The sequence below is a fragment of the Oryzias latipes genome, chromosome 15 (genome assembly GCF_053564925.1).
Source record: "Oryzias latipes strain Hd-rR chromosome 15, Olatipes_Hd-rR_3.1".
Classification (NCBI taxonomy): Eukaryota; Metazoa; Chordata; class Actinopteri; order Beloniformes; family Adrianichthyidae; genus Oryzias; species Oryzias latipes.
Genome location: NC_136251.1, coordinates 8,247,222 through 8,273,166, shown reverse-complemented (window position 1 = coordinate 8,273,166; position 25,945 = coordinate 8,247,222).

The window sequence follows — 25,945 nt, the reverse complement described above, 5'->3', positions numbered from 1 at the left end:
TAAACATATTTTGGGCTTTTTAGTCTAAGTTTTGAGCTTTTCAACGATAGTCCTATAGCTCTCAACTATAGTTTAGTCGTTAAGCCATTTTACATGAGTGTGTAGTTTTAAGCATTTGATCTTTTTGTTCTCTCTGTTTTTAAAATGTGTACTTTAGCATATTACTGTAATTTCATTCTTTCCTGTAGATGAAGCAAGCTTTATCTACCTTCATCCTGAGGATGGTCATTGGATTCGCTGGCAAAATACACGGTCAAGGGGGTGTTGTAGCTCCTTTGGGACTTTCAGGGGTCCTTTCATGATGAGGTCATCAGTTTTCGTCATTTGACTGAAGCAAGCACTCAATTTCCTTATCCTTAACCTCCTTTTTTTCTTGGGTGATTGTGACAATCAGTTTGTGTAGCCCCTGTTTTATTAAGGTAGATTTTGAGACAGTGGCCGTCCAAACGGTATTTTTCCTGCCATCTTGACTTTTCTCTCTATGAGCTTCCATGGTCTTTTGCACAACCTGTGATAGTTACACACCCTCACAGCACACACACACACATATATATATATATATATATATATATATATATATATATATGCAGTATATATTCTAACTGTAGAAGTAAAAATGATTAGTTTGAGCCCTTATCACTTTTGTCCTCTTGTTTTCTGACAGAGGCTGTCTTCAGTTTTAGAGTCATAAAAAAAAACTTGCCCTTCATTTGAACCTCTCTGGATGACTTTCCTCTGTTTTTTATGCTTCGTTACAGTTGGGTCTTTTGAAATATGGTTTTCTGTTCTTGTCCTGTTGGTTTTTTTACTTTACAAAAGACACAGCAACAGGATTATTATTCCTGGTGCATTTAATTTGTCAGCAACTTTTTTGCTTCCCCTCCTGCCTCCTTTGTGCTTCTGTTCAGCATTTCCTTTAAAACTAATCATCTCACTGAATTCCTCATATTTCAGTAACATGCTGAGGTAAAAATGTTCAGCCTCTCTTTCCTTCAGTTACTGATTACAATTTTCATCATAAATATGTATTTTCCCAATGATAAGCAGCAGAGACCCTCTTCCCAGATGATTGAATCCATACTCCTTAAATTCAGGTGGGTTCCAACAGAGCCTTGTAGAAACTGGGTGTCCACAGTTTAAACATGGACCTTCTTTTTCCCCAAAAGGCCCTGATAAATTCCTTCATCTCCCCTCAAACCTCAAGCCTGGAGACTTGATAACTGTCTGGGCTTTGCCCTGATGTCAAACGTTTCGCTTCAGAGTCTTATTATTGCTACATAAACTGCAAAAGTGTTTGGAATTGTACCTCGAATCGCCTCTTGTTCAAGAACAGCAGCAAGACTGCACAGTTTGAATCACTTCTTGTGAGACTTGTGCCCTTTAGCTTGGTTTGTTTTCAGTCGTGTTTTCTAAGTTTTTTTTTAATTTTTTGTTTCCCCCTGTCACAGTCACACCAGCTTCAAAGGTGTTCTCCTTTAAGTTATTCATCTTAAATGTATTCAGTGTCTGCTTTTCAGTTCATGCTTATCAACTTTTCTGCTTAGTCACACTTTTTATCTTTTCCCTCGTTTAACAGTTTGTTTTAAGTTTATTTAATGAAGTCCCACTCCGATCATCTTTTGATCTATTGTAAAAGCGTTCCAAGTGGTCTTTTAATGATGATGGTGCCGTTTTTAGCCCGCATCAAAGAACCTGTGTCAGTTTCTATGACATAGTTTCTGCAGAGCGGCAGATTAGAAAACCACCTCTGACTTATGTGGGGACTGTTGGTAGGGAGTAAAGGCGGATTTACACTGGTCGTCTGCGGTGCGTCTCCATTGGGTTAACACAAAAAATAGTTCATTTATTAATCAACCAGAATGTTTACATCACCTCCATCATGTCTGACGTCTGTTTCTCCACTACGTAACAAGAGCTTTAAGCAGGATTTCTAGTTCCAGTCTGTTGACAAGTCAATGTCGTGGCAAAAAAAGACAAATAAAGAGATTGAAGAATGGAAGAACCGCAACACCGAAGAGTGGCCTGACCTTTTGGACCCCTGGATCGTCGACGACTTCAGCAGCAGAAACAGTTCTTTTAAGAACTTGCAGTTTCCTTAGGAGCGATCCTCAGCTCCTCATCGCAGCTCTCTGCTTCAACCACTCACCACAGACCCAGAAGAAAGCCGTCTCTTCAGGGAAACTTGGGCTGGCTAGTAACCTAACGGTGCCAACTCCTAGCCAGTAAGGAACTGAGTTTCCGGTGAGTTCTGCAGCCTCCTAGGTCCGGACTATAGTGAGGTTACCCTGGATTGATGGGGTATTATATCACTTTCCAGTTTTCTAGAGGATTAGCCTCATGCATTCACGAACATTCGCAGCACACACACATAACTTTGGGATAGGTGACGTAAACCTTGGATGGTAACAAGGACCACACAGACCCAGAAACCAACGATTTATCGGAAGGACCCTAGATCTAGCAGTTATTCTAAAACTAATCCCTTAAGATAATATTAAAGCAAAAAAAAAATAAAACTAAATATTCGATTAACCACACAATTGGACATTGGACTGACCATAGGATTTGATCACCGTGTGGCGCACACCACGGTGAGGGCGTCTGGGAGATAAACGGCCGAAACGCCTGCTGACCTTTTGGTATCACCACTGAAGATCAGTCCAACAATTTAGTTGCAATTAACTATCTTAATAGTGCTTTCGGATTAATCTCCAGATACACTTGTATGCATTAAATAGTCTTAAAACTATTTTAACTTCCAAATTCTAAATTTAATCCAATCCATCACGTGGTAGAACAATGGAGAGAAAAATCACCTAAACGATATAAATGGAACCACCATGGACAACCCACAACTTCAAATTTGCCTGTAAATTCTTAAAGAAACGGAGATCAGCGATCCTAACTGCAACCACCCAGGAAGCCAGAAAACCAATTCCAGGAATCAAAAATAAATCCCTCCAAACAGCAAGGTAAAAACAATCTAGACAGAAGTTCATTCCCACCCACAGAAGCCAAAGAGAGGACCTTCGATGAGACCCTGGACCCACACTTGTCACCTTGTTTCCAATTTAAGGTGACGCGCTTCATATGAGGACCAAGTAACAACCCTAGGTCCTCATTTGAGAGCCAGGCCAAAATAATTGTGCGCCCCTGGTCAAGACTGAATATTTTCATGAAAAAAGCAAATGCTCATTGGATGATATTGTGAGGATTCTGCACTTTGATTTTTGTGATATTTCTTTATCCCCCCCTCTTTGTTTCGCCATGGGTTTTTGTCATGTTTCAGTTTATATATTAAATGTTTGAGTTTCTATGCTGTAACTCACAGCCTTATGTCTGTATGTGACTGGACTGTACACTCTGATGGAAAGAAAAAATATTTGTTAGGATGGCGTCTGGAAGCAAAATTTCCCCTCTCTAGATATTTTGAATATCAGACGTGGAAAAACTGTTTCCTGTTATCATTGCTAAAATGTGTCAGTTTGCACTTACCTTTCTGAAGTGCAAAATATAATGCAATCCTGCTTCTCGTGTCACGTTATACTAAAAGGATTCATAGTCATCAATGACAAACCTGCAAAATGGACTGCACCCATGATTCTGACCATTTATAAGAGGCAATTCGGTTAGATAATCATATGCAACCTTTTCTGCTCCCACTTTCAAGTTTGCCCATCAAATGCCCAACCAAGTCTAAATGTGATCAGTAAACAGGTGCTTCAGAATGTTCAGAGAGGGCCCCGAATGGATAAAGATTCATTCAATCTGCATTCGTCATGTTGTTTGAGCTCCAAAGCAGTAGTCCCCTAACTGTCTAGGCCACGGACCGGTTTAACGTCAGACAATATTTTCACAAACTGGCCTTTACAAGGCTGAAGTTGGAGTTGAATTGTTTTAAGCTTCCAGTTCACGCAATATCAATATATTTTAAATTAAAATACTACTACATAAAATTTGGTTTTAAAAAGATCATTTGAAAATGCTGTAGATATTTTAGAAAATGAAGATTCAATGAAACAACAATGTTGAGAGGTTATTTCTTATTTATAAATATTTAATAAAGGAACCATAAGTTGTTTTTGTTTTTTGTTTGTTTGTTTTCAATGGAATTATGAAAACTGAGAATTCAAGTCAGGCTCAGATTATCTTTCAGGGCAAAAAAGATTAATCATATTTTTTTTTCAAATCTTGATTCATTTTGTATTTATTTTTAACACAGATGAGTCATTTATGCTCTAAATTTTTTTGTGAGATGTCTGCCTGAGCTTTGCCGTAGGAAAAATTCTTAAATGTCCTCACAAATCTGAAACATTTTTTAATATGATCTTTACTCTCTGTAAAATATTTACAGCCGGTTTAAACTTAGACTTTGTGTTGGACCTATTAAAATGTGATTTAGACTTTCCCTCAACAGCCTAAGTGAAGGCTAACAACTGGACATCGCATCCGACTTTCAAGGTGTGACGAATAAATAGAGCAAAATAAGATGACACAACTCTCATAAACCAGTATTGTCTAAAGATAAAACAAATTCACTGTGTAATATGAGTCAATTAACTAATTTGAAGCAATTTCCCCATCAGTGTACATGTAACATTATGAGAGTCAGTCTGTAACAAGAACAAGCAGACGGCTGGATCCAAATGCAGCAGGTTTATTAGCTCAATTTAAAGTCCACAAAGCTAAATCAGGGTCAGGCAGGCAGGAGCCGATAACAGACATATGTTCGTCCGAGGAGAGACAGTATGGTCAAAATCCAGAGTCGGGGCGAGCGGGCGAGTAGGCGGGCGGGCTGGTAGGCGAACAAAGTCAGGAGACAGAAGATCAGGTCCAGATATAACACTCATTAATAAAGGGTGAGTGGCACAAATAATACCCCGCACTTCGCTCATCTCAGTGCAGAGCTTAAGTATGCTGTGGTTCACGTGTGTCAAACTCAAGGCCCGGGGGCCAAATGTGGCCCTCCATGTCATTTTATGTGGCCCGCAAGAGCATAAAAGTTTTTAATTTCTTAAAATAAAAAACAAAAATTGGTGTATATTTATTCATATCTAGGGGGAATCAGAATTGAAATATTGAATTGGGCAACTATACATTAGGACTTAAACACTGTCCATATAACCTAACCTGATAGAATCAAATTTAAAAAGATTTATGCTAAAGTAACAAGCAAATATATGTTTCTATGCAACTGTAATTGTCACATTAAAAAGTTATAATAAATGAGTTATTTAACATTAAGGAGTAGGTACATTTGTTTTTCATTACATTTAGTTACATGTATAAATTTTATCTGGCCCTTTGAGGAATGCCGCTATGCTGATGTGGCCCTCGGTGAAAATGAGTTTGACATTCCTCCAGTTCCTCAATGGCTCTTTCTCCCTGAAGAAACTTTCCAAAGAGTTTTTTTTTTTTTTCAATAGACTTTCTTAGCTTGGGACTTTTAATTTAGCCGTCTGAGCAGTCAAGAAAATGTTTTTCAGAGACATGACAGAGGTGAACAACTTGACATACATACAAGAATAAGCCAAAGATGGATGTGGTGGACAGAATCTGTTAGTTTTTCAGAATAAAACTTCCTCCGAAATTAGAAAATAAACGAGACAGAAAAATGTTCGCAAGTCTTTTTTTTTTTGGTCTGCGGCCCGGTACCAAGTGACCCATGAACCGGTACCAGTCCGTGACCCAGGGATTGAGGACTACTGCTATTATGGACACTAGTAATTTGTATCTCAACAGACTGCAGATAATTGTATCAGAAATTTCCAGTCCATGTAGGAGGAGGAGGAGGCTTCTTCCTAATCCTTGTTTTTTCTATTTCTGTTGTTGCTCGGGTTTTTGCGTGTACCACCCCAAACAGTTGTAACTGGATGATACCAAGTCATTTCTCAAGAGTGCATAGTAAGAAGTGAACTAGGATGGGATTTTCTGTATTTTTTGTTCTCTTGGGCTTTGTTTGTCTGAATTTTCTGATCTGAAATCCTCCTTTGTTTATGACTTCAAGTTCCAAGTTTATTTATGCCAAACTTTATAACCAACCCCTCTCCCCCCATTTAATTTAATTTTAATTTAGTTAGTTCCTCTACACCAGACTGTTGTGTCTTCCTGCTGTGGGGCCTGCTTATTGTCTTGATTAAGCTCTGGAGTCTAGCGGCACCTTTTTTTCATTTTCTGCTAGAAGTACAAGTAAAGGGCTTTGCAGTTTGGTGCCGCTTCCTAGTCTTTTCTGTTCGACACTTGGGCCCTGTTTCTCTTCCTGACCAGATTGTGACATTTTTCTTGTTGTTTTCACTCAGCCAGCCAGTTGTTTTCACTCATGTTTTCACCATGAATCAGCATATGTGTGGATCCCTCCAAGCTGTGCAATGAAATAAAAAAAACCTCAGCTGAACAGATAAAACTATTTAACATGTGTTGCTTCATTATTTGCACTCCATCCATCTGAAAACTCATCTTCCATCTATGTTTTTGTCTTGAAAGTAGCAATGATCATTATCATCCCACTTGATTGCACAGAGTTTAAAAAAAACATTTAAAGTTTCTCCTTTTTTGTTAAAAAGTCACCGTGGTTTTTAACATTCATTAAAAGTATTATGAGTTTAATTCAATCACTTTGGATTTCCACCCTCACATGCCTCATATGATTGTTCGAGAGCCATATCAAATAATTTCCCACCATAATTACCACCTTTTGTTCATCCCATTAGCTCTTTAAGCTCCATTTCCTCAGATGATTGCATTTCAGATACAGATAGTTTATTGTGGGTTTGGGATGGATTTTGTTCTTAAAATTGCCCCCCACCCCCACCCACCCCCGAATTCTACATTTATTGAGGCACAGAAAGTTGGAATTAATTATTTGCATTTAAATAATACACTCACTGGCCACTTTATTAGGCGCTCAAGTCCAACTGCTCATTAATGCAAATTGCCAATCACATGGCAGCAACTCAAGTGTATTTAGACCACCCCCAGCCCCAAAGGAGCATCCCATCACCACCCGGGAGCTCCAGGCCTCCCTTCTCCCCAACCTTAGGCACGAGCCAGGGCCCCCCAAGAGAGAACCGCTCCAGGCAAGCTCCCACCCACCTCTGCTGCAGTTTAAACCAGGCATCAGAATGGAGAAGAAATATGTTTGAAGGGACTTTGAACGTGACGTTGTTGTTAACGCTGATCTGAGGATTTCAGAAACTCCTGATCTATTGGGATTTTCACCCAGAACCATCTCTAGGGTTTATAGAGAACGGTCCAAAAAAGAGAAGATATCCAGTGAGAAGCAGTTCTGTGGGAGGAAATGCCTTGTTGATGCCAGAGGTCAGGGGAGAATGACCAGAATGGTCCCGGCTGATAGAAAAACAATAGGAACTAACCGCTGGTTACAACTGGGGTCTGCAGAAGAGCATCTCTGAACGCACAACACGTCTAAGCCTGAGGGAGATGGGCTACACCAGCACAAGACCACATCGGGTACCTCTCCTGTCAACTGAGAACAGGAAACTGAGGCTACAATTCACACAGACTCACCAAAATGCCTGATCTGATAAGTCTCCAATTCTGCTCCCACAATCAAATGGAAGGGTCAGAATTTGACGTCAACAACATGAAAGCATGGATCTTCCCTCCCTTTTATCAATGGTTCAGGCTGGTGGTGGTGGTGTAATGGTGTGGGGGATATTTCTTGGCTCATTTTGACCCCCTTAGTACCAGTCAAGCATGGTTAAAATGCCACAGCCTTTCTCAGTATTGTTGCTGACCATGTCCGTCCTTTTACGACCACAGTGTACCATCTCTTTCCAGCAGGATAAAGCGCCATGTCATAAAGCTGGAATCATCTCAGAGTGGTATCTTGAACATGACAATGGTCACCAGAGCTCAGGCCAATACAGTACATTTGGGATGTGGTGGAACCTGAGAATGGCATCATGGATTTGCAGCCAACAAATCTAGATCAACTGTGTGATCATGTCAATATGGACCAAACTCGCTGAGGAATGTTTCCAATTGATGCCACCAAGGATTAAGGCAGTTGTGAAGGCAAAAGGGGGTCCAATAAAGTGGTCGGTGAGTGTAGATCAAATTTAGCCATTTTTTCAGTGAATTACTTTAGTTGAACTACCCTTAGTTATGTCTTTGAACCTAAACACCTTACAGCAGCATTGGGTCTCAACTTCAGTTCCAGAAACTTTCTTCTTCAGAACCTTTGTTCTCACTTCTGTCATTGATTTCTTCAGTTCAGTTGAGGCGTGTCTGCATAGGCCACAGCTTACAATTCAACTTCCAATGCAACTAGCCATTCTACAACCCCCTGTTCTCCCTGCATGAATGCACGGCTCAGAAAAGGCATGTCCCATTAGGTAAAAAAATCTTTAATTCATAAAAAGATGTATTGATTTGCAGTAACCTTTCTGCGTAAATGAGATATGAAGAAAAAAAAATCATATTTCCAGCCAGGATACATGCACTCCTTATCAAACAGAGAATGTGACAAAGGATAAGCACATCACTTTTTTGTGCTGGTTGTCAACATAAAAAAATTAACTTTTTTGATCTTGATAAAAAAGTATGAACATATATTTTTGACTTATACAGTTATTGTTGTCTAAAAGTAATCCCTTGCCCTGTCTCAGAACTGAAATGTGCTGTGTAACCTTTCATCCTTTCTTTAAAATACATGCTGAAGTTGAACTTTACCGGACAAAGTGACAAACGAAATGCAACGTACACTGAATACAAATACAAAAGCAACAGTTTTGTTTTTGCCCCCATTTGTCATGAGACACTCTGCAACATTTTCTACATACACAAAATAATCGTTTCTTTTGAATATTGTCTAAATCTGTGACAGTGGGCACTTCTCCTTTACTGAGATAATCCATCCCATCTCACAGGAGTGCCAAACCATAATGCTGATTAGACAGCATGATTACTGCACACGTGTGCCTTAGACTTTAAAACTTCAGTCTTTTCTTTCTGCTTACAAAATTCAACCTTCCGATTCAGAGAGTTACACTGGCCACAAGACTATTTTTGACGCTCATCATAAGCACAAACTCATTTAAACTATATTATGTTAATGGAAAAAAAATGAGGCCAATTTGAACAATATTGCCGTTAATCTGATATTTTAAGTTCTTCCAAAAACTGTCAATTCTGTTGTTTTTTTTTCTACTTTTGATTATAAATCACTGTTTTGCAGGAGGGACAGGTCTTTCAAAAAAATCCTTGATCCCTTCATAAAAAACATAATATTTTTTTTTATGTTGGTGAATTTTAATATTTGATGAGTTTCGTGACCGCCTGCATCCATTGGTGTCAGAAGTAAGCGCTCTGTCTCCCCCTCTGGTCACCTAGAGCCGTCTCCAGAGTTCTAGCCACACTACAACTCCCAGCAACCCCCAGCGCACACTTCCTGAATGGCTCACACCTGACTCTCATTCAGTTATCAACCACAGCATACTTTGTGGCAGCAGTGGCTCAGGTGGTTGAGCAGGTCTTCCAATGATCGAGGGATCAACCTTGCTCCACTGGTGTGCGAATTCGTATGAATGTCTCAGGTCAGAGGGGCTGTAGGCCCACACTGGCTGCCACGCCTCTGTCAGCTTACCCCAGGGTAGCTATGAAAGTAGCTTACCATCACCAAGAATGAATGAGGATTGAATGAATAATGGACACATTGTAAGCACCTTGAGTGTCTTGAAAATTGCAGATAATCCATTATTGTTATTATACTTAAGCACTGCACTGAGCTGAGCTCACTGCGAAGTATTGTTTGTGCCATTTTGCCGTCATTACCAACCATTATATTTGGACCTGATATTCTGTCTCCTGATCCTGTTTCTGACTCTGTTTGCCTTCCGCCTGGCCCGACTCTCACCTGGATTTTGACTACCCTGTCTCTCCTCGGATGATCTTATGCCTGTTATCACTTCCTGCCTGCCTGACCCTGATTTAGCTTTGTGGAATTTTACATGAGCTAATAAACCTGCTGCACTTAGAACCAGCCTGTTCTTGTGACAATTCAAGTCCATTGAGTTTCAATATTTTCACATTTTTGCAGTTTCATATTTTGCACCAGTTTACTTCCAAATTAACTTGTTTAGTAATTTAGGCGGAAATTGTTTTTACATGGCTTTTACTACATTAAATATTTTTCTACATTTGCATTATCGTCCATGCTTTTTAATAAAATGGAGGGAATACAAGTTATTTTTAATCAAATAATTTTCAGATAAATTGCCCCGTGTAATGTCTTTAAACATGCTCACATTTCAGCACCATGTAGCACACAACAGTAGGACATTTATACTGTGAAATCATATATGATGCATATGTAAAGTGGGCCAAAAGGCAGTCACCCACTGATGTTCTCCTGTTGAAAAAAAAAGTAATTTCTATCATAGATACAATTAATATGGTCAATAAACATAATACTCAATCCAGCCTTGTTTCATTCTCAATGTTCTCTCAGACTGAAGGAGATTTTTGCCAAAAATCTCACCAGGCATGGCCCCATTTATCCTGTCCTTAATACAGATCAGTCATCCTGTGCTCTTCCCAAAGCATTGCGTTTCCACACCCGTGCTTCACAGTAGGTATGATGTTCTTAGGATGAAACTCAACATTCTTCCCTCCAAACATGGCGAGTGACGTTTTTACAAAAGAGTTCCATTGTGGTCTCATCTGACCATCTGACATTCTCCCAACCTTCCTCTGGATGGTCCAGATGGTCTCTGGAGAACTCTAGACTCACATGTAATGGCTTAAAGCAGTGGTCCCCAATACCCGGGCCGCGGACAGGTACAGGTCCGTGGGTCATTTGGTCCCGGCCCGCACAGAAAAAAAAACATCTTACATGACTTCCATTTTATTTATTTCGGAAGATGTTTTATTTTGAATAATTGCCCGATTCTCTGTTCCATCTGTTTATGTCACTCTTGACGCAGGCCATGGCGCTCTTCTCAATCATGTGATAGGTTACCGCCAAAATAAAACCCAGGAACTAGCAAAATGAATTTAAAAAAAAAACCAAACGTCTTTGGAAAGTTTTTTTGCCAAGTGGAAAAGGCCCAGCCAGGAGACAGAAGAGGAGCCTTCCACTTGGCAAAAAAAGGAAGCTATATTTAATAGACCAGTGTTTTTCAACCTTTTTTGAGCCACGGCACAGTTTAACCTTGACAAAAATCCCGCGGCACACCAGCATCCAAAAAAAAAAGGAGAAACTCATAGTCTGTATTGATCTACAGCCCCCCGCCAATCTCGCATGCATTTTTGTGATAATTGTGGCAGAAAAAGCTGGAAGTTGCATCTGTTTTTTCTAAAAGATGTAATAAAAGTTAAGTTAGAAAATTTAAAAACTGTTTGATATGTGTTCGTTGTGGTTTCAAGACATTTAACAAGGACGACTCATTGTGCGCTGAGACACTGTCACTTTAACCCAATGCATTATGGGAGATGTAGTGTGAAAACTGCCGCAAAAGGGCAGATAGACTAGCGTCTCTGAGTGTTAGGAATAATTAGAAATAGAATAGTTAGAAACTCCCTTTTTACTATTATTACATTTACCTATACCTTTTATTACACTAATGGTTTAAACTTAATTCACTGAGCATGTATTATCATCTCAAAATTATATTGCAGCCTAAGACAGCACAAACAAGCTATTGTCCTCACAGTTTCTCCTCATGCTCCCTTTTTACTTTTTGTGTGTTCTGGTGTTTGTGCTCTGGCAAATGTCTGTGGGAACATCAGAGAGATCTGACACTTGAAGCTTAATGACCTTCAAGTATCCAGCCTGCAACAGCATGTGGGTGGGTTTTTAACACCATAGATCCCCAGACCATCTTTTGAATATGTAAATGTCAGGTATATATACCAAGCCCTTTTCTGAGTGTCTTTGTTCAGACCTTGTGATCCTGTTCCTCTGTCTGTAACCCTGCGTACAAATCTGTGCTGTTTTGTGCGGAGTAAATCTACACTGAAGCTAAGTAACTGTCTCTGAGTCATTATTCATTCATTTCTGTGTGCTGGAAACTGAAAAGGGAACGAACCAACCTAATATTTTTATTAATACAGTCCTTTCTAGAAAATCCAGTTTCCTCACACTGAGCTTCATTATTTTGTTCACTTGTTCCACAGTCTGACACCGGATTCTGTGGAAAGCTACACCGCTAAAGACGAGCTTTAGCCGGTATTTTTGTTAGAACTGAGCGACTTTTTGGGCTAAATTGGAAGTGAAGACTTTAACCACTTCTGATTGGTCAGACTGCTGACATGTGATTAAGCCTTCAAGAATGATTGGCGGAGACAGTTAAAGGGGCGGGACTTTTCCGCAAACAGCTTTAGTTGCAGCTAAATTGCGGTACCGTCATTCTTTTAAAAATGTCTTTAATTGAATCAAATAAACACAAAGAAAAAATAATTTTATGATCTTTTATATTCATAACTACTCAGTGTTTTATCAGGGCCTGTTTGGATGAACAAAGAGCTGATATCCTGGAGATGGAAAATGTTTTTAGATCAGTTAATGAGGGCAATTTCCCACGGCACACTTGACCAGCACACTGGTTGAAAAACACTGTAATAGACAGTATCAGGAGTCCTACTTAAAATACAGATTTAACCAAAGGGGAGATTCCCTCGAACCATTCAGCATTGTGGTGAGATGGATTTTCCATGCACTTATTTTGAACACATGTTTAAATGTTATAATAATAGCGACAAGGGAGTGTTGCAGGCAGAGAGGACGTTGCTCATGTCATAATTTGTGTATATTGTTATGTTTAGAAACTACCACAGTTTTCATGCAAGCTATATTATTTTGTTGAATTGTAGTGTTGGTCATGTGCACGTTTGGTCTGCTGTCGGAGTTCCGCAGGCTGAGGAACCGGTCCGTGGCGCAATAAAGGTTGGGGACCGCTGGCTTAAAGAACCTTCAAAGGACTGCCTTGTATCCATGACGATGGTGTGTGTTACCAACAGTTAAAACAGGTGGCTTTATTATAGGTAAGGAACTCAGGATAGAAGAACGTCCTAAAGAAGAAAAAACAGGTCTGTGGGGGACAGAATTCTGGCTTTTGTTTGTAGGAGCAAGATAATTGTCTGCATCATAATACAAATACCTTCTTTAAAATTCAAAATGATTTCCTGGATTCTTTTTTTTCATTCGATCAAATCAAATCAAACTTTATTTATAAAATAGCGCTTCTCATGCATTTTGTGCAGATCGAAGTGCTTTAACATTAAAAACAGAACACACACAACATAACAGTAAAAACCCAACCCACCCTTCACCCTTCCCACTCCCCACCGTTAAAACATATGATCCATGGCCCCCATGTACAAAGAATGATGACTATGTAGCTTAAAGAAAATTAATAAATAAATAAATATATAAACAAACAAACAAACAAGTAAAGCTTGGCTCTGCTGTGAGGAAACAGTATTTGGGAATCCTTTCATACCAGGAGCCGGCCCGGCCATGGGAGCATCGCCACAGCGCCCACCCATACCGGGACAACACTGGGGTCCACTTCACAGCCTCTTTCAAGTGAGATGTATCAATGATGAGCATTACAGAACTCTCAACCTTTTGAAAGAGGGCAACTTTTAGAAAGCCCAATCTTTCATTTGTCCCCTGTACATTAAAAAATCATATTTTCTGAATTTAAAATCTATCCATCCATTTTCTTATGTCCCCCCCATATTCCAGTTTCTGACCTTGTTCAGGATTACAAGGTTGCTGGAGTCTACCCAACAACTGCATGACAAAGGTAGAGTACACCCTGGCTGAACAGTTCAAAAGTGAGAAGTTTCTGTCTCAATATTTCTTTCCCTTTTTTTTTTAAATTAAACTCTACACAATCTGTTACATTTATTATTCTCGTTCTAAAATGCAATTATTTTTGTTTTCAACAACATCAGAATAACTGACAGTATGACTTCTTCACCTCTAAAATCTTGTCATATGGAAACATTTTTGGCCACACAGATGTTTAGACAAAATTAAAAGTATAATCGTATATCGTTAATGAGGTCACATGCTTCTTTCCAGGAGATAAATCTGCCCTTCTCCCCCTAAGAGCCAACATTTTGCTGCACCAACTATTTCTCCACCTTTTCCATCATTCTAATCGATTCTGGCCAAAATCTCATAACTTGCTTCAGTGAAGCCATGTTGCTCGGCTGAGCACGGCTCTCCATTTCACTGCTAAAAGAGTGAGGGGGACTCAAATCCTCAAAAGCATATTGATTACTCACTCTGTAATTAAAGACGTTGGTGATATGCCTGGGAAATGTGACCCAGTAATCCTACTGAAAAAGATTTTACTCTGACTTAAAATCTATTTTCTTAATTCATAAGGATTTTATTCATCCTTTTTTCCCCCTAACGTATCCTGTTCAACAGCCAACCGAAAAAATAAGAGCTGAAGGGCTCTTGTGTTTCACATATTTTACTGTGAAACACAAGTATACACACAAGGTGTATACTTGTATAAACCCTTTTGTAATTTAGACTAAACTTTATTTATCCCTTGTGCTATCCTAGGCACTTAAACGTTGGGAGTTGGGTCATCTAGACCAGTGTTTTTCAACCTTTTCTGAGCCACGGCACACTTTAACCTTAAAAAAAATCCCGCGGCACACCAGGATCCAAAAATAAAAAAAACCCAAAAAAAACGGAGAAACTCAGTCTGTATTGATCTACAGCCCCTCCACAATCTCACATGCGTTTTTGAGATAATTGTGGCAGAAAAAGCTTGAAACTGCAGCTGTCTTTTTCTAAAAGATGCAATAAAAGTTAAGTTAGAAGATGTAAAAACAGTTTGATGTGTGTTTGTTGATTTCAAGACGTTTAACAACAGATCTCCTTGAGCGCTGTCACTCTCACAACCCAATGCATCATGGGAGATGTAGTGCATTAAACGGCCGGCGGAGATCGCGTCTCTGAGCTTTATTGTTTTGTTCACTTGTTCCACGGTCTGACATCGGATTCTGTGGAAAGCTGCACCGATAATGTAGAAGTCTGCCCCCCTCCCCCTGCTGCTGGGCCCACTCCTACAGAGGGGGCTCAAGAGGTGCAGAGTGATGCATGCGAACCGGGTTCTGCTGTGGCCGCTATGGACATGGGGGTGACAGCAGCAGATGGGCCTAAAAGTGCAGAAAATGAGTTGGAAGTTGGAAGCAGTCAGGGTGGACTGAGTGATGATGAGTATGATGTAGAATCTGACAACCCCTCTGGGGTGGATGCTTCATTATTAAGTGGTGACGTTTATTCTCTGGATGAAATTCTTTTGTACTTAGAAGAGACGTATGGGCGGCCAGTAAAAATTAAGGAATACTTTCCAGACATTGAAAAGTTTGTCAGGACTGTCACTTTTCTGCAGCGCTCAGTTGGACCTGATGTGTTGGATGATAAAAAACGGTACAGGCTAAAAAAGCAGGTGACTGCATTGAGGAAGGAGATCAGAGGAAAATCTGTTAAGAAACTCAGAGGGCTGAAATCATGATCATACTTCACGCGGGGTCTTTTCTCTCAAACTGGTGTTTAGTGGCCTTCTCTGTCTGCTTTTCCTCTCCTATCCCCTCCATGCACACTCTGAGTGTCGGCTCTCTTAACATCAATGGGGGACGGGATAAAAATAAATTAGCTTTATTGAGTGATTATGTTAAACAGCAACATTTAGATATTGTATTTCTGCAGGAGACTCACACTGTATCAGGTGATGAGATCCACTGGCAGAAATGGTGGAGGGGTCAGGTTCTTATGAGCCATGGAACAAATCTCAGCTGTGGAATTGCCATTCTCATATCTAAGAGAATGAGGACAAAAATGTTATCTGTTGAGGAAGTGGTATCAGGGAGGCTGCTGGTAGTTAAGCTGGAGGTTAACAATGCAGTTGTAATATTAGTTAATGTTTACGCTCCTAATGTAGGGAGTGAAAGGAAGAGTTTCTTTGGGTCTCTCAGGTTCCACATGGACAATTATGTACAAGACCAGCTTATTATGGGCGGGGATTGGAACTGTACGATTGACTTCATGAAAGACAGAACCGGGGCCGAACCTCATCCACAATCTTCAGCTTACCTAAAACAAACTATTAAACATTTAAATACATTTGATGCATGGAGGGTTAAACACATAAATGACAGGCAGCACACATGGTTTAGGATTACTGATGGTGTTCCCCATGCAGCAAGATTGGATCGGTTTTACATCACTGACTCCCTTAGACCTAGCCTGGTTGAGAGTCTCATTGTTCCTACTACCTTCAGCGACCACCACCTGGTCTGTATCAGCCTGCGCTTGGCTTCAGGGCGGGAAAATGGGTCCTTTTGGCACTTTAACAACAAGCTCCTGCAAGACAGTTATTTTTGCAGAAGTTTTAATATCTTTTGGAAACAGTGGTGTTTAGAGAAGGCTGAGTTTGCCTCACTAGATAAATGGTGGGAGATGGGGAAGACCCAGATCCGTGTTTTTTGCCAGCAGTACACCTCGCATTCTACAGCAAGATTGACATCTACTGTTAAAGCTCTTCAAGATGGAATAAAAACTATTGAGCGGACTCTGTTTGTTGGTCGTGATGCCTCTGCAGCTGAGAATCTTCAAGCGAAACGGCGCGAGCTTTCTCATCTTATGGAGGAAAGGGCTAAGGGGGCCCTCATTAGGAGCCGATACCTCAGCCTCAAGGATATGGATGCATCCAGTTCTTATTTTTTTGGCTTGGAACAAACAGCTTGCTGTAGCAAGCAAATGTCCTGTCTGAAGCTGCCGAATGGAGAACTTACAACTGAACAGCGCGAAATCCGCAAATATGCCTTGGATTTCTACAGGAACTTGTACTCAGCTGAGGACTGCTGCTCTGAGAGTACTGCTGACCTTTTGAGCGGCCTTCCTCAACTCAGCGCTGAAGACAGAGAGTCTGCAGACAGGCCCGTTACACTGGATGAGCTCTCAGATGCTTTACAGGGTATGGCCCTCGGACGAGCCCCGGGGTTGGACGGACTAACGGTGGAATTCTACAAACATTTTTGGGATTTACTAGGACATGATTTCCATAAAGTGGTCTTTAGGTGTTTCTCTGCAGGCATGATGCCTACTTCTTGTCGGAGAGCTGTACTGTCGCTCCTCCCCAAAAAGGGGGATCTGGCTCAGTTAAAGAACTGGAGACCTGTGGCTCTTTTATGCACAGACTATAAACTGATTTCCAAGCTTCTCGCCAACAGACTGAAAGGCTGCATGGACACATTAGTGCATGCAGACCAGACTTATTGTGTCCCTGACAGACACATTATAGACAACCTCTTTCTTATGAGGGATGTCTTTGACTTGTGCACCGAAGCTAATTTTCACTGTGGAATAATTTCCCTAGACCAAGAAAAAGCTTTCGACAGAGTAGACCACACCTACTTGTTTTCTACGTTGAGCGCCTTTGGGTTTGGTGGGACTTTTCTTTCTTGGGTGAAACTGCTCTATACTAGTGCCGAGTGTTTGGTGAAGGTCGGTGGTGGTCTTAGTAGACCCTTTCCAATGTCCCGTGGTATACGGCAAGGCTGTCCTATTTCTGGGCTGCTGTATACTTTGGCCATTGAACCTCTCTTGTGTAGACTACGACTTAAGATGACGGGGGTTTCCTTGCCAGGGTTAGGTGGGATGGCTCCTCCTTTGGTAGTGAGTGCCTACGCCGACGATGTCACTGTTTTTGACCAGTCAGGATGATGTCACCGCCCTTAGTGAGTGCTTTCAGATTTATGCCGAGGCATCTTCTGCTATGGTAAATTGGTCGAAATGCACAGCCTGTATGTCCGGGCAATGGGGGGAAAAAACACCTCCTACATTGCCTGCAGACATAGTTTGGACCAGAAGGGGTCTAAAAGTTCTTGGGGTATATATGGGTATAAGTGAGTTTCAAATGAAAAATTGGGATGGGATGTTGGACAAAGTTTGTGCTAGGTTGTCTAAATGGAAATGGTTGCTACCTCAGCTGTCTTACAGAGGACGTGTCCTGATTGCAAACAACCTGGTGGCCTCAATGCTATGGCACAAACTGCTGGTACTTTCCCCTCCTAAAGATCTACTCACCAAGGTGCAGCGTGTGCTTACTGATTTTTTCTGGAACGGTAAACATTGGACACGAGAAGCTTCCCTGTTTCTGCCGCTAGCAGAAGGGGGGCAGGGATTAATTGACGTCACATCCAGACTGATGGCTTTCAGACTGCGGACTGCCCAGCGGCTGCTGTATCACAGCGGCATGCGATGGCTCGACACTGCCAGAATCCTCCTAAGAAGAGCCGGAGGCCTTGGCTATGACAAGCAGCTCTTCCTTGTGACCAGAGGGCATCTAGATTTAAGTGGTATCACTCCGTTCTATAGTTCAGTTCTTGACGCCTGGAGAGCTCTAAGGTTTATCCGTGCTCAGGATGCCACTCCTGGACTGTGGATACTCGAAGAACCCTTGTTCTTTAATACCCTCATTGACTCTCATCTTTTGACTTCGTCCTCAGTTAGATCAGCATTGAGAAATGCTGGTTGTGTGAAGCTGGGTCACTTGCTCTAACCCTTGGAAGCCATGAGACAACGGGTTGGTCTACGTCCCAGGCTCCTAGCTAAAGTGGTGGATGACGTCATGAAATCTGTTCCTGCCCAGTGGAAACAATTTCTTCAACTACTCAATGAAAGCTGGACTGGTACTTCTCAATATTCTTTTCCGCCCTTGACCGTCTCCCCAAATGTTGAGGATTGGACAGAAGATGAGGATAAACTGCTTGCCTTCGGTAATGCAGGACATGGGGAGTTTGAGACCATGGCAAAAAGGACACTATACACCACATGCGTGAAAGTACGACATCTGCAGTCGTTGAAAGACATGGATGCCTCCAAGTGGACTAAGGTTTTTGGAACAGGGCACACTCCAAAAGGACGCTGGCGGTCCCTGTACAAGCTGCCTGTTGAAAAACGCGCAGCTGATCTCCAGTGGAGAATTGTACACGGTGCAATAGCTACGAACAGATACAAAGCACACTTTGTACCAACTCAATCAGACAAATGCGATTTTTGTGGGACATCTGAAACTCTGGCACATTTGGCAATAGAGTGTAACAGGCTAAGGGGTTTGTTTACAGTTTTGGAGGACTGGTGTCTCAGGCTCGGGGAGGTGTTCTCTCTCCCATTGTTCATTTTTGGCCCCAAATATACAGCCCGAAGGAAACATGTACACACCATACTCAATTTTATTTTCGCAACAGCTAAACTCGGAATCTGGCTAACAAGGAAAAACCGGTTACTCTCTGTTGGTTGTGTGGATGTTACCTTTATGTTTTTTTCTCTTCTGAAAAGTCGTGTGAATGTTGAATATGCTTACTTTAAGTTGATCGACGACCTTCAAAAGTTTAAAAATACGTGGGCTCTGGAGGGAGTTCTGTGTACTATCGGGGAGGATGATAACATAGTGTTCAAATTCTAACGAATTACAGGCTATATACTGATTTTGTTGTTGATGCTCCGCAATGGGGTACTTTTTTTTAGGTCTTATTATCTTTCTTTTAACGTACAGTGTGTCTGTAATTTAATGTGATTATTAAAGCTTTTGTAAAAATCAAAAAAAATCTTTCTTTCTTTCTTTCTTTCTTTATTTTTTAACCAGTTCTGTCCAACAGCTGAGCAAACAGACTAGAGCTGAAAGATTTTTGCGTTGGACAAGTTTTACTATCACAAGAAGAGGTTATAGAACTTTAGAAGCCAGAGTGTAGATTTGTATTAACCCCTTTTTGTTGTATTATTTTTGTATTTATTTGTTATATTTAGTGTGTGTGGGGAGGGAGAGGGAAAGAATGTGTGTGTGTGTGGGGACAGAGTAAAAGGAAGAAAGGTGAAAAGGTGGGGGATACAAGCACTGATTTGAATAAGTTATTATTTTAAGCTGTAACAATTATACCAGATCTGCTGGAAAGACAAATATTACATCAAAGGTGAAAATCTGACACGAGGATGAGTGGAAAATATCTGTCCATCAATACACTGTGGGTTAGGAGGAGGGATAAGGCAGACAGGGAGCAGTGTGGCAGTGTGCACGTGCACGTGGGGGTGGAGATACATGCATGCTGCCGAAGTGAACCGTGTGTTTATAAGGGGAACAGGATCCTACACAGCCAGACCAGGTGAGGGGAGGAGAGCCCCCAAGACCAGGAGCCCCCCAGCACCCGGACCAAGGCAGCACGGGGGGGGGGGGGGGACCGCCCACCCAACCAGCTAGGCGCAGAGAAGGCCCCCCTACAGCGGCCCCCCCAACGCCCAGAGGCATAAGCGAACCCGGTGTCCGGCCCCCAGGCCACAGGACAGGAGCGCATAGCCGCACCAGGCGGCAGCCATGGGGGCCACCGGGCGCCGGACACCGAGACAAGGGCCAAGGACGAAGCCAGGGCCCCCAGAGCCCATGAGCCGCCCACCCCCCGATCGCCCCGTCTCTGCAAGCCAGCCCCGGCACGCGACCTGAGCAACCCAGAGATCGCCACGCACCCACAGCCACCCCCCATAACCCTACACACTACCCCCCCCCCCCCCCCCCCCCGCCATAATATCTGAGCCCCCCTCCCCAACCCTCTCAGTACCCTCCCCTCTCTGTGATGGGGAGGGAAAGCCCCAGAGGATCCCAGCGAGCCAGCCCCCAGGTCCGATGGACAGAATTTCTAGGCGCAGCCAGGGGCCGCAGGGAGTCTGGTGTGGGGACCACAGGATTTCCTCTCTGCTCTTTGCAGGTGATGTTGTCCTGTTGGCTTCATCGAGCCGGGACCTCCAGCGTGCATTGGGGTGGTTTGTGGCCGAGTGTGAAGTGACTGGGATGAGGGTCAACACCGCTAAATCTGAAGCCATGGTTCTCGAAGAGAAACGGAGAAAGGTAGCTTGCCATCTCTCGGTGGGTGGAGTCCCTGCCCCAGGTGGACTAGTTTAAAAATCTTATGGTCTTACTGTTTCCAGACCACGGACTGGGAGACACTCTGCAGCTCTCATGGAGATGACATCGACAGCCTGACCCACTGCATCACTGACTACATCAGCTTCTGTGTAGAGAACACTGTACCAACTCGGAGGGTGTGGTGTTTCTCCAACAGCAAGCCCTGGGTGACCCCTGAGCTGAGAGCCCTACTGAAGGAGAAGAGGAGGGCTTTTATTTCGGGGGACAGAGAGGAGCAGAGGAGAGTTCAGCATGAACTCAAATACAAGATCAGACAGGCCAAGAACAGCTACAGGAGGAAGCTGGAGGAGCGGCTGGAGAACAACAACGTTCGAGGTGTGTGGAGAGGTCTAAAGACCATCAGTGGTCACGGACAGAGAGCAGACACAGTGGCATCTGATGAAGACCAGGGCTTGGCCAACGAGTTAAATCTGTTCTTCAACAGGTTTGACTTCAGCCCTCCCCCCTCCACTTCACACATCTCCAGCCCAGCAGCTAAACCAACCCCCACCCCAAGCACCCTCATCACTGCACACCACCCCCATCCACAGCCATACCATCTCTGCCCCACACCTCCACCCCCCTCTGCCTCACTTCTGATCAGGTGAGGAGAGAACTGAGGCGACTTAAGACCAGGAAGGCTGCAAGTCCAGACGGCATCGGACCTGGACTGCTCAGGGACTGTGCTGACCAACTCTGTGAGGTGGTCACTTACATCTTCAACCTGAGCCTGAGTCTGGAGACGGTCCCGGTCCTGTGGAAGACCTCCTGTGTGGTTCCGGTTCCTAAGATGGTGCACGCTAAGGAACCAAACCACTACAGACCAGTAGCCCTGACCTCCCACCTGATGAAGACCATGGAGAGGCTCATCCTCAGCCACCTTCGCTCAGTGGTCAGCACCGCAACGGACCCGCTGCAGTTTGCCTACAGGCCGAACATCGGGGTGGATGACGCTGTCATCTACCTGCTGCACCGGGCGTTGACTCATCTGGAGGACGCTGGGACCGCTGTGAGGGTCATGTTCTTTGACTTCTCCAGCGCCTTCAACACCATCTGGCTGAGAGAGAAGCTGGAAGGGGCTGGAGTGGACAGACGACTGACTGCATGGACGACCGACTACCTCACCAACAGACCACAGTATGTGAAGCTACACAACTGTGTGTCGGAGGTGGTGGTCTCCAGCACTGGTGCTCCTCAGGGGACGGTGCTCTCACCGTTCCTCTTCACCCTCTATACCTCGGACTTTACATACAACACTGGCAGTTGTCACCTCCAGAAGTTCTCTGACGACTCGGCCATTGTTGGCTGTGTGTCGGGGGGGAACGAGCTGGAGTACAGGTCAGTCATCAAGGACTTTGTGGACTGGTGTGAGCGTAATCACCTGTGCTTGAACATCAGTAAAACAAAGGAGATGGTGATTGATTTCCGGAGGAGAACACCACAATACACACCGGTGAGCATCCAGGGCTCGGACATTGAGGTAGTGGACAGTTTTAAGTACCTGGGTGTTCACCTCAACAAGAAACTGGACTGGACTCAAAGCACCGATGCCCTGTATAAGAAGGGCCAAAGTCGCCTCCACCTTCTGAGGAGACTGAGGTCCTTTGGAGTGTGCAGGCCTCTCTTAAGGACATTTTATGACTCTGTGGTAGCCTCTGTTATCCACTACGCCGTGGCCTGTTGGGGAGCAGGCAGCACAGACCGGGACAGGAAGAGACTGAACAAGCTGGTCAGGAGGGCCAGTTCTGTCCTGGGCTGCCCACTGGACTTTGTGGAGGAAGTGGGTGAAAGGAGGATGTTGACCAAGTTAACATCCATCATGGACAACACCTCTCACCCACTACAACAGACAGTGGAGGCACTGAACAGCTCCTTCAGTGGCAGATTGTTACACCCCCCATGCAGAAGGAACGGTTCAGGAGGTCATTCATCCTTACAGCTGTAAGACTGTACAATGCCACAGTTTAAAAATGCATGTACAAACCGGTTTTTCATACATCCATAGCTCATCTGTATATTCTGTGTCTTTACTTTATTTATTTAATTTTATTATTAGGCATAACATGTGTTATGTTGTAATAGTGTACATAATTTATTACTTACTTACTTTTACTTTTTTCTATTTTTGCACATTTTTTTGTATTTGAATACTTGCACATTTGGGAACACCCCTCACTTTTGCACATTGCTGTCACTTTTCTTTTCTCTGCTCTTTGGAACTGCTGTGACAATTGAATTTCCCCAATGTGGGATCAATAAAGAATATCTATCTATCTATCTATCACAAGTGAGGGAAGTATGAGGTTGACAGGCGGATCGGAGCAGTGTCCGCAGTTATGCGTTCGCTGTATCGGTCCGTTGTGTTGAAGAGAGAGCTGAGCCAAAAAGCAATGGTCTCAATTTACTGGTCGATCTTTGTTCCAACACTCACCTATGGCCATGAGCTCTGGGTCATGACCAAAAGAACGAGATCCCGAATACAAACAGCTGAAATGAGCTTCCTCCTTAGGGTGCCTGGGTGTTCCCTTAGAGATAGGGTGAGAAGCTCTGTCATCCAGAGAGAGCTCGGAGTAGAACCGCTTTTCCTCCACATCGAGAGGAGTCAGTTGAAGTAGCTCGGGCATCTAGTCCTGATGCCTCCTGGACGGGGTGGGGGTTAAGGGCACAAAAGAAATGAGGAAAAAGGGGGGTTAAGGAAATATGACCCCCTGCTTGCCAAGCTGGGAAGTGTAACATTTATTTGTTTATAAGGATGATTGGGTTGTTCCAGATGGATGTCATTTTGCACAGTTAAAGTGAGGAGTTTGCAATCCTGTTTTTTTATTGTTTGGCTGATAAATTGCAAATTTGACTGGCTGATCCTTCCACATAATGCCTGTTCCAAGTCCAACCAAGAGTTGGATTTTATTCATTCTAAAGGGCAGATCATTTCAGTGTTACCTTATTTTGGTGGGTGTATGAGTCAGAGAAAGTAAGATTTTCTTTTAGGGTTGTTAAAGGAAAATGGGTTCATCCTGGTAGAATCGCACAAAGGAACAGAAATAAATGGTAAGAAGCTTCAGCTGTGATGAAAGAAACCGACTTGCCAGGTCTCACTCAGAGAAAATGGGCCACTCCTCTGCATTATAGCCACCATTTAGTCCAGAATGAAAGCAGTCCTTGCACACAAAGGCCTTCTCTATGGCAGCTTCAATACTGAATGGTTACAGCTCACTGGGCATTAATGCCTTTTTGCTGGCAAGGTTAAAGACTGCATTCACAGCAAGCCACCGAGCATCCCAATATCCGTCACATTCAAGTTCACAAAAATTAATGCAGGCTCTTTCAGTCAAGTAAGGAGCTATAGGGAAACTTAGCATAGCTGTTGTTAATTAATTTCTTATCATACGTCTCAGTTTATACTCAAAGCTATATGTCCTTCAAAAAATGTTATGTCAGTGTTAGTGAGTTTTATCTGCTTTTTTATAGTGGAGTGTCTAAAGTCACACCTTAAAACTATGAAGAATTGTATTTTGTTGAAAAATAATTAGTGACTTGACGAGGTATACACAGTTTAACTTCCCTTAGGATAATGCATGTTTGATACAGAATGTTGCTTAATTTTTGGATGGATTTTTGGACAAAGCTTGAGTTTATTTATTTTAAATTTTAAATGTAAATGTATTGCTAAGGGTCGTATATTTCTCATGTTGCAGATGGTGTATTATTTTGTGATAAGATCAACAAAAGTAATTTGGTTGGTCAAATGTGGAGACTAAGTAGTTCTATGGTTAACTTTTACATGTGGCGTGATTACATGTTCAGAAATAATTTGATTTTTATAGCAAGACAGAAAACATGCAGCACATGAATGAACTAGAAGGGATCTCAGTTCTCTGATCATGGACCATGCCTCATGGATCGTGGATGATGGGTCTCGAGGACTCTCGCCTCATGTTTCCTCCATTCCCCAAACCATCCCTTACTGCATCAGCTCCTGAAAACCCCTCAAGTGCAGCTGTTGGATGGAGGCTTCCTGAAGACTCTGCTTCAAATACGAGCTTCATTTCACTAATTCATTTGGCCTGTGTGTGTGTTATGTGTTCTCCATCTGTTCTTGACACCCAACAGCAAAAATGTGCTATTTCAGTCAATTGAAGGCCTTGTGTTGGCACTACTGAATGTTTGCAGGTTCCAGCTCTGTGGGAAACCGCTGTGCATTAAAATAACACTGAAAGACAGCAAACCAACAGAAATACTCAGGTTTAGGCTTTTTAAAGTCCTAATCCTAATTCGGTTTTTGATCATTATTTCCAGAGTACAACTCATCTAATTCATGAATGTCATCGTCTTCACAGTGAGATGAGAATCGTTTGTTGTGGGATGTCTCAAACCAATCACATGATCAGAAATCAAGCTCAATTAACCAAGGTTTGGGGTAAAAAATCTCTTTTTTTTTTTTTTAAGTAAGGATCAACAACTGTAAAGATACTAAGGCTAAAGTCACCAAACTTTCACACATGACTACCGGTAATTAGTTATAGTTGATTGTTTTTTCAAATTAATAGCTGCATTGTTTTTTGGAACACTTTAAGTGTTAAATGATAAAATGAGGTTGATAAGTAAAAACAGAGGACAACCGGAATCTATTTATAACATTTGTCAATTTTTCTATGAGTTACAAACGTGCCGGATCGGGACTCGGTATAGGCAGATACTCAAAATCAAATGACAGAATCTGATCAGGCACAAAAAAACCTGATCAGGATATTGCTAATGTTTTTGCTCCTTTAGGCTGTTTGAAGGAAAATCTTTGCAACCAGATAAAATTATCACTTCATGATCTACATAAACTTTAGCCTTTTTTCTAATTAACCCATTTAGAGCAACTGAATTATAGAAAGGTCAAGTGTCATACTGATTATGAGGTCTTACAGTGGATACTGTACTTGGTTTTATATATATTCTTTTGTATTTCTAATTCTGCTTCATTATTTTGTAATGTATTGTACTTT